The sequence below is a fragment of the Prionailurus viverrinus genome, chromosome F1 (assembly GCF_022837055.1).
Source record: "Prionailurus viverrinus isolate Anna chromosome F1, UM_Priviv_1.0, whole genome shotgun sequence".
Taxonomy (NCBI): domain Eukaryota; kingdom Metazoa; phylum Chordata; class Mammalia; order Carnivora; family Felidae; genus Prionailurus; species Prionailurus viverrinus.
Genome location: NC_062577.1, coordinates 21,192,815 through 21,201,294, shown reverse-complemented (window position 1 = coordinate 21,201,294; position 8,480 = coordinate 21,192,815). Strand labels below are relative to the sequence as shown.

General features: G+C 51.2%; 1 pseudogene; it reads right to left on the bottom strand.

The window, feature by feature from the left end:
- Positions 1–6,275: 6,275 nt before the first annotated feature.
- LOC125155042 (serine/threonine-protein kinase PLK1-like) lies at positions 6,276–7,255 on the bottom strand (annotated as a pseudogene).
- Positions 7,256–8,480: the final 1,225 nt, after the last annotated feature.

Genomic DNA, 8,480 nt, shown 5'->3' with positions numbered 1-8,480 from the left:
GCTGCAAGACCTTGGACAAGTCACTTAACCTTCCTGAGCCTAATGCACCTCATCAGTAAAAAATGACACTTTTCTCATAGGTTTGATCTGAGGAGATCCCATAGTAAACATTCAATGAACAACCACCTGTTTCATGAAGGCACTCAGCCAGCCCATATGTGTTCATTGCACAGTGTATGCCAGGCACTGGGATCTCCCAAATAGGGGGGCAGGCACATGAGGACTTACAGAATGGCCCTCTTCAAAGTCAAATGCAGGAGAAGCAGCACGAAAAATGAGGCAGGTACCTTACAGTCTCTCTCCTGCCCGCCTCCAACTCGGTGAGTACCTGTCACGTATGGGAGGCTCAAAAAAATCGATTCTCTCAACTACACTGGCCTTTCAGGCTCTACCAAAGAGAAATACACACACACACACACACACACATACACATACACACAGCCTCCAAGCATGAAGTCAAAAGCACTTGCCCTTGGCTCTGTCCTCCCTGATGCATCAGCCTGTTCACGTCTGATGCTGGTCCATCAGCCAGCCCAGCCAGCCTTCTGCCCTCCACCCTTGCCCTTGGGAATATTTGCCTTGTGATTGCCTAATGGTGTGGAGGTGCGAGTTGGGGTGGAGGTGGTGCGTGGGAGGATGACAGCCTGCCAAGGAGAAGGAGTTGATAACTATTCCCAGGTTTTTTCCTGCAAGCAGTAGAGCTGGAAGTTCAGATTTACAGGCGAGTGTTATGGGCTGTCAAACAAGGCAAAAGCCCAAGATTCTGCTCGGGGTAAATTCTTTCAAACACAACAAGCCTGTTTCTTCCTGCGGAAGTTCATTTGAAATCACAAGGCCAAGGGGCACCTGGGTGGCTCAATCGGTTAAGTGTCTGACTTCAGCTCAGGTCATGATCTCATGGTTCATGAGTTAGAGCCCTGCCTTGGGCTCTGTGCTGACAGCTCAGAGCCTGGAACCTGCTTCAAATTCTGTGTCTCCCTCTTTCTCTGATCCCACCCCACTCGTGCTTTGTCTCTCTCTCTCTTTCAAAAATAAATAAATATTAAAAAAAATTTTAATTAAAAAAAAAAAGGAAATCACAAGGCCTGCCAAGCTTAAAGAGCACCCTAACCCGAACCCTGCTCCACCCCTCCCCACACATGTGCTGGTCTCCTCTCTCCTGTGCCCCAGAGTGGGGCTTTGGGAGCTTCTTTTGAACCTCAAGTCGAAGAGGAGTCCAGCTGACAGGACTCTAGACTGCCCCTTGGTGTCCACTCTCCAAGCCTTCGGTAGCAACATCAGCTTCCAGGTCCCTGGTAATTGCTGGGCTGAACCCCGCGTGTGGCTGCCCAAGTTCTCTCAGATGGAGGCCAGAGGGGTGAGAAGTGGCCTGTGAGCCACGGCTTCCCGGAAGCCTTAACTTCCCGGAAGAAGGCCCGGCTTCCCGGAGCCTTAACTCTCAGTGGGCTGGAGGAAAATAAGGCGACAGACCACAAGGCTAGGAGTGAGCAATCCTGAAGCTTGGGGCTGGTCCAGGCGATGGCTGTGGGGGACGGGTGCTTCTCCCAGGGTTCTCCCTGCCACCGTCACCCTGCCACTGACAATGCCCATCCACCACTTCTTGCCAGAATGCTCACACAGAGTCATCGGGAGGTAGACATGAAGCTTTAACTTCTTCCACTCACCTTGCATTACAAATGCAGCTGCCTGCTCCCCAGCAGAACCAGCTTCCACAGGGCTGTCCGCTCTTTGCCGGGTCTTTGCCCCTACACTACCCTGTCGTGTTTATTCTCTTCTGCTTCCTGCTCTCTCCTCAACTCTTCATTTTTCCCTATCACCGTAAACTGAACTTCCTTTGAGGTCCATCTAAAATGGACCACTTGCATGAGAGCCTGCCTCATGGCTCCAAGATACACCAGTCTTTCCTGACAAAAAGAACTCTCCCTTACAGGATGGGCCAGATGGTGGTAGGGTTTGGGGTGCAAGCCCTGAGACTTGAGCCATGGAGAGTTCTGGTGTCAGACTAGGTCACCAAGTGCCCAGCGACCAGGCCAAGTGGCTCTCTCTGACTGAGAGCCAAATCGCCAGTGCTGAGAAAGGCTGAGCCCATAGCAGAGCCCAGTGTGGGTGGGCAGTGGGTCTGAAAGCTGCAATGGTCATGGAGAAGGGCATTCAGGGAGAGAGTGGAACACCTGTGCACAAGTACACTTGTACCAGAGTAGACATTCCACATCATGTTTAGCATTATTTCTAACGAAAAGAATTAGACACAGTCCTAAATGGCCATCAAAAAGAGAAAGGATAAATAAATAGTAATGCAGTCAATCTTGTATCAACATGGATAAGCCTCAAAAACAGTGAATGAAAAACATTCAGAGGATACCATATGATGACACGCATATAAACTTAGAAAGCTTGCAAAACCATGTCGTATATTACGTGTGGATACTGAAATGTATAGTACCATGCATGGGAGAGACAAAGACCAATTGCAACAGAGTATGAAGAGAGGGAAGGAAATGGTGCTGAGGAGGGTTAACAACGTTTTAAAAATTGGCTGAAGATGGGGCACCTGGGTGGCTCAGTTGTTTGAGGGTCCAACTCATGATCTCAGTTCAGGTCTTCAACTTGGGGTCATGAGTTTATTTAAGCCCTGCCTTGGCATGGAGTCTACTTAACAAAAAAATGGCTGAAGCAAACTTGGGGAGATAGGGCATCTGTGTTATTTGGACGGTATTCTCTAAAGACTCTTCTGTGTACTTGGAACATTTCATCATGTTTAAAGGGACACATGAGTGATCCAGGAGCCACCTCGGCCCAGTGACCATCTGCAGCAGGTTATACTCAGTTTCAGTCAGACATGAGTGAGAGCATTCAAGGTATGACAGGGAGCAGATCTCCCTTCCCCAGGAGCTCTGGTAGCACGACAAATGTGTTCTTCATCTCACATTTCTATGGTCTTCGCTCCAGCCCTCCCATATAGATGGCGGATCCGGACTGTGCCTTCCCTTGAAGCCCCTCAGCTCCTGGCAATGGCTCAACCCTCACTTTTTGATTCCACTTCTCTCACGTTTGCCGTGGGTGAGACTCTATCCGGCCTTGGGCGTGTTCCAGTTTGGCACAAAATACCCTGTCCACATGGGTCTCCCTCCGGGACTGTGTGGCCCACCTGGGACTTCTCACATAGCCCCTCAGAATAGCCCACGACCACTTGCCACCAAGTCTCAGAAGGTGTGGCCTGCAGTCTAGAAAACGTTGAGAAAGAGGTTTGATAGGCATGGAATGAACCCAGAGGACAGGTGAGAGAATCCTGTGTGTCGGAGGCAGGAATTTCATAAGACATAGGGAGATATTCAGTGCAGCTCCAAACATCACAGGACAAATGCCTGCCAGTAGCCTTCCAGAACTTGGTTCCCCGAGAGTTTTATGGCTCAAATAAATGTCACGAACAGTGAACACATGCAAGATGTGATAGGGGTTGAGAATCCAGCCCTCCCTCAAAAAATAATAAATAAAAGAGAAAGTGCTACTTGGGCAAAGCTGTCTGACTGGGTCATTCTAAGGCTAGTTTTTATTGATATTCTACTCTGGGGACATCTCAACAATGGCTGCACGCTGGAATCACCCCAGGGGAGCTTTTCAGCCCATCACCACCCGACCTCAGGTCGGTTAAATCAGGGTTTCTGGGAGTGGGGCTGAGCATTTTTAAATATCTCCCCAGGCAACTGTGAGGTACAGGGAGGATTCCAGAACCATGTGTCTACACAGCATGCCACTGAATTGGGCACCAGCAAACAAAACTGAACAAAATAAACCCTGCCCTTTAGGAGTTAAACAACAGTAGCGGGCCGGTTTGTACACACACACTCCAAGGCTGTGAGCACTCGGGGAGAAAAAAAAGCTCTGCGATCATTCTGGATGGGGAGAATGAGCAAGGCAAGTGGGAGAATGGGTGGGGACTCCCCAATGACACGGAAAGGGCGTCCCTCTTGTTGATATGGGACAAGAGAATGAGTCAACGCCTGGACGATGAAGCACTCAAGCGAGGGAAAGGCCTCCAGGTTCCATCTGGTTTCCAGGCACGATTTTGCTCAATTGTTCCAAAGAAAGAGAATTTCATGAAGACACCCCGATGGGAAAGCTGCCGCCTCCACTGGCCGCTCGGCCCTCCCGGGCAGGAAGTTCACCCTTCGTGGCTAATCTCAAGCAGCAGCCTCAGCCAGCCCCTGCTTTACCCGGACCCTGAGCTGCTGCCCCTCACTTAGCCTTCGGGACGCCCCGCATTGTGGGAGGTGTATTCAGTCTGGAACACAGCATCCGGGAAACGAACCCCTTCCCCCCCAAATGGACAAACTTCAGGGAAAACTGATCCCTGCCCGGAGGAAAGCCTTTGTGTGCAGGAGGAGTCCCTGGTCTCAGGGGACTGAAGGCAAGAGTGCTGCCCTCTCCGTGGAGCCCCTGAGCGGAATAAACAGAAAAGCAGCATTTATATGCCCTGTGCCTTTAGTGGGGCAGGAGGTGGGGCTTGTTATCATTATTATAGCTGGGGGCTGCAGGGGTTGAATTCCTGGAGAATTTGGAAACTGCCAGCTGGGATGTTACCCAAGACATATGCCTGTCCCCACACGGAGCAGCCGGGCTCACGGCTGGAATTTCAAACACTTGCCCCAATTGTTCACACGGTTCTGGTCATTGGTATGCTGGACACTTGGTAACTGACCCGACGCTAGGTTCTCATGCTCTGCTGTCCCTACCAGGGACTGGCAGCCGTGAATACCACCAACACAGAGAAGAGCCAGTGAAAAGTGGTTGTAGAGGCAGATCCGCCATCACCCTGCCCCCCAGGGGCCCAGCCGTGTGGTGAGGACGCTGAGTGGGATGCTGGCCGGTTCCCCACAGTCTTGTGTTGTCAGCTCATGGCCCCCCTGAATGTTTCTCATGGGCTGCAAACCAAGGCTGGAGCCCCCAGGAGACAATCACACTGGAATACAAATGGAGTTTTACACTTAAAGATCGGGTTGGATGGCACATGACCGGAGGGGCATATGAAGGAGAAATCCCTTTCTGAAACTCTGTCATTGTACACACGCAAGTTCAAGTCCCTAACAAGGCCTTGTCTGTTTTCAGTCCCACCCAACTACCAGGACTTTGCCCAAAAAAGGAGAAAGGGGAGCTTTAAATCAAGTCACCCTAAATCCTCTTTTATCCTTGGGATAATCTGTCCGGTATTTGTGCCTCTGCTGATGCAGTGGTATTCTGGTGCCCCAGGCCCCCTCTGGCTCCTGCCAGGGGTCACAGAGGTGGCCTCAAACACCTCCCCTCTCCCCGCCTCTCCTCTCTCCACCACAGACACACAATTGGAAGGAAAAAGCTTGAGGATCTTCTGATATATAAGCAAATAGATGGGGTCATCGCAATAAGTAGGAGGACCCCAGCATAAAATGAAGCCTCTTCCTACATTAAAACCTGGCTGTGGTCAGCACTCAGTTCCCACCCTCAAGTCCCAGGTGAGATGGGCTTCCTGGTAGAAACTGAGTCTCTCAAACACCGGCAGAGTCGGCATCATTCCAGGGAAGTGGGGCATAAAAGCTGTCATTTGGATCCCAGTGTTCCACCTTCGAATTGTCACTGCCACTCATTGACCAGTGACAAAATGTTCCTCACCAACTCCTCCCAATAACCCCTATAAAGTAACTGCTGATTTTTCACTTTACAGCGAGGAAAACTGTGCCTCAGAGAGATTGAGTGACTTGCTCAAGGTCACACAGCAAGGAAGTGCTAGTGCCAGGATCAGGGCATCTGACCCAGCGGCCTGGCTTGTAACCACTTGGCCGTCGTGCTGTTCACACATGTCACCAGGGTGGCAGACTACCACCTCACAGGTACCCCGGACCACGAGTCCCTCTTTCCCGGGGGGGGGTGGGGCTTGGGGTTTTCATCGCCTTCCCTGAGGATTATGAGAGGCTTCCCGTTGCTCAGGTCCAGGCTGCTGGGAACAACTGAAAACCTCAGTGGAATGGGGAGGCAGGTGTGGACAAGGGTGGGGATGTAGCAGGAAGTAAAGAAGTAGGCATGGAGGGGCGCCTGGGTGGCTCAGTTGGTTAAGCATCCGACTTCGGCTCAGGTCATGATCTCCAGGTTTGTGAGTTCAAGCCCCACGTCAGGCTCTGTGCTGACAGCTCAGAGCCTGGAGCCTGCTTTGGATTCTGTGTCTCCCTCTCTCTCTGCCCCTCCCCTTCTCTCTCTCTCTCTCTCTCTGTCTCTCTCTGTCTCTCTCTCTCCAAACTAAATAAACATTAAAAAAAAAAAAAAAAGTCATCATGGAGCAGCTCTTGAGGGGCCTGACGGGCAGTGGGATCTGTCCAAAGCATCTTGTGAACAAGGGAGGTGACCATGGGGTCGATGTGCGTGGGAATAGTGTATTCATTCTTGTGAGGTCTCTGTTAGGCAAGAGTCTCAAAAGGTGGTTTGCCCGCTGACAAGGTATACACGACTCAGCCAATAGACCACGTGTCCATTTCCAAACTGTGCCCTCTGGCTCAGCACCGCAGGGTTTTCCTTCTATCCCTGTCATACTCGGCTTTGGTTGCCAGTGAGAATCCCCTATTTTCGCCCCCAGATCCTCACTGAGTAGGAGTTAGCCCAGCTTGAGGTCCCAGTGATTAACCCAGTTTCGGTACAGGTGGTGGCAGCCAGGGACCATCTGCCACAGGTAGTAGCGGGCCGCGGGCTCACTCGGTGCTTTCCTCCCCCGAGATCTCCAGCAGCAGAGCTCCAACACAAGTTGTTGTAGTCAAAAAAGCCATGGAGCCCATGACGTGTTGGTGGACGAGGCTGTGGTGAATGCCAATATCTGTGGGCGTCTTCTCCTTCTGGAGTGGCTTCAGCAGCAGCGACTTCGGCAAGATCTTGCCTGCAAATACCTTCTTGGTGTCTGAGACCTAGATTTCAAAGCACTTGATAAAGCCACCCTTTCCCACAAAGCAACCGCCACACTGCGAGGGTCCACTAGGACCTCCTGGATCTCCTTTACCAGCTGGGCTGCGGCCAAGGCCCCAAGAGCCGAAACTGCTGGGATCCCGGCTTCGCCGGGTTGACTGGGGCTGGCTTCCCTGCAGCTGCCACCGCACTCCTGTTCCCGGAGTTGTTCAGCGGACCTAGTAGGCTCTGAGCTGAGGCTTGGCACTGATCCGCAGCTCCCTGATTCAAACCCAGCCGCGGGGGTTCGGGGGAGGGGGAGGCGGTGGTTACAAAAGCCTCTTTTATTTTTTTCCATGATTAAGGAGGGAATGGCTCAGGTTCTCCAGGTGCCCTAGGCTGTCCCACTCTGTGCCCCACACCCCACTCCCCCTGGGATCCAGGTCCTGGAATGGGTTTCTTTCCTGGGGCAGAGGGGAAGTGGAGGCAGATAGAGAAGGTAGCTTTATCAGATTAATTCTGGTAAAATGCTCAGGCTCCCAGCCCGTGCGAGCAAGGTGCCCCAGCCTCTTGTGTACCCAGTGATTTCCAGGCTGGTGGGGGGTTGTTTTTACTCCAAACTCTTGGCCAGCCCTGCATCTCACCCGAGGGCTGTGGTTCGGGGAATGTTTTGACTTGAAATACTCAAGCCTGTGGTGGTAGTTGGAGTTGTGAGACCCTTCTGTGCTGAAAGGAAAAATGAATGGTCTATTTAGAAGCTGCTAACAATTCACAGTATAAAGAACAGGCAACAATTCTGCCGCCGAACTGCAGCTTTCTGAGGGTGCGCCCCAGGGGAGCCGTGTGGCAATCGTGGCCTCAGCTCTGGATATTCCATTTGGAAGACCTCCCACTCGTGGTGGCAATGCTTCCAGAAGATTGTGCCCTCCGCCCTGGCTTTCTCAGCGCCTCTCCTCAACCCCTTCCCAGAATACTCTCTTCCTGGGGCCTGTGGTGTTCTTGGGCTCTGAGTAAGACTACTTTTCCAAAACCACACGAACTTTGCTCTGGACAAACAAGGGAAGGGTGGCTGTTTGGAAATGCCTAAAACAGCTGGTCTTGGGCCTGAGTTGTGAGGTTGTACCTCACCATCGCAGACACACAGTTCCCCTGAAGGAGGAGGCTGGCTTTCCTCTCAGGACAAAATGGTGGTCCCTGGAGCCTTGGGTACATTCCAGGGTGGTGTTTCTATCACCACAGCGATGCCTCATCTCACTGCATCCTAGGATCGGAAGAGACGGTGAGACTCATAGGCTCCTCAACCCTCAGCCTACTTGAAAATTGACCAGTTTACTGAAATGCCAAAGCTTGTTTCAAAAATCAGTGGCAGTTAGCAATGGTATTCATCTAATTTATCAAAATGAATACCTATATAGGTTCAAGTAATCTCAATCAAAATCCTGATAGGATAAAATTTGTATAGACATGCAAAGGATCTAGGAAAAACAATTTCAAAAAAAAAACCACAAAGTTGTTTTTCAACTTTGAGAGCTTAACATAATGCTACAAAAATAGACAATGTGGTCCTGGACACACACACAGTA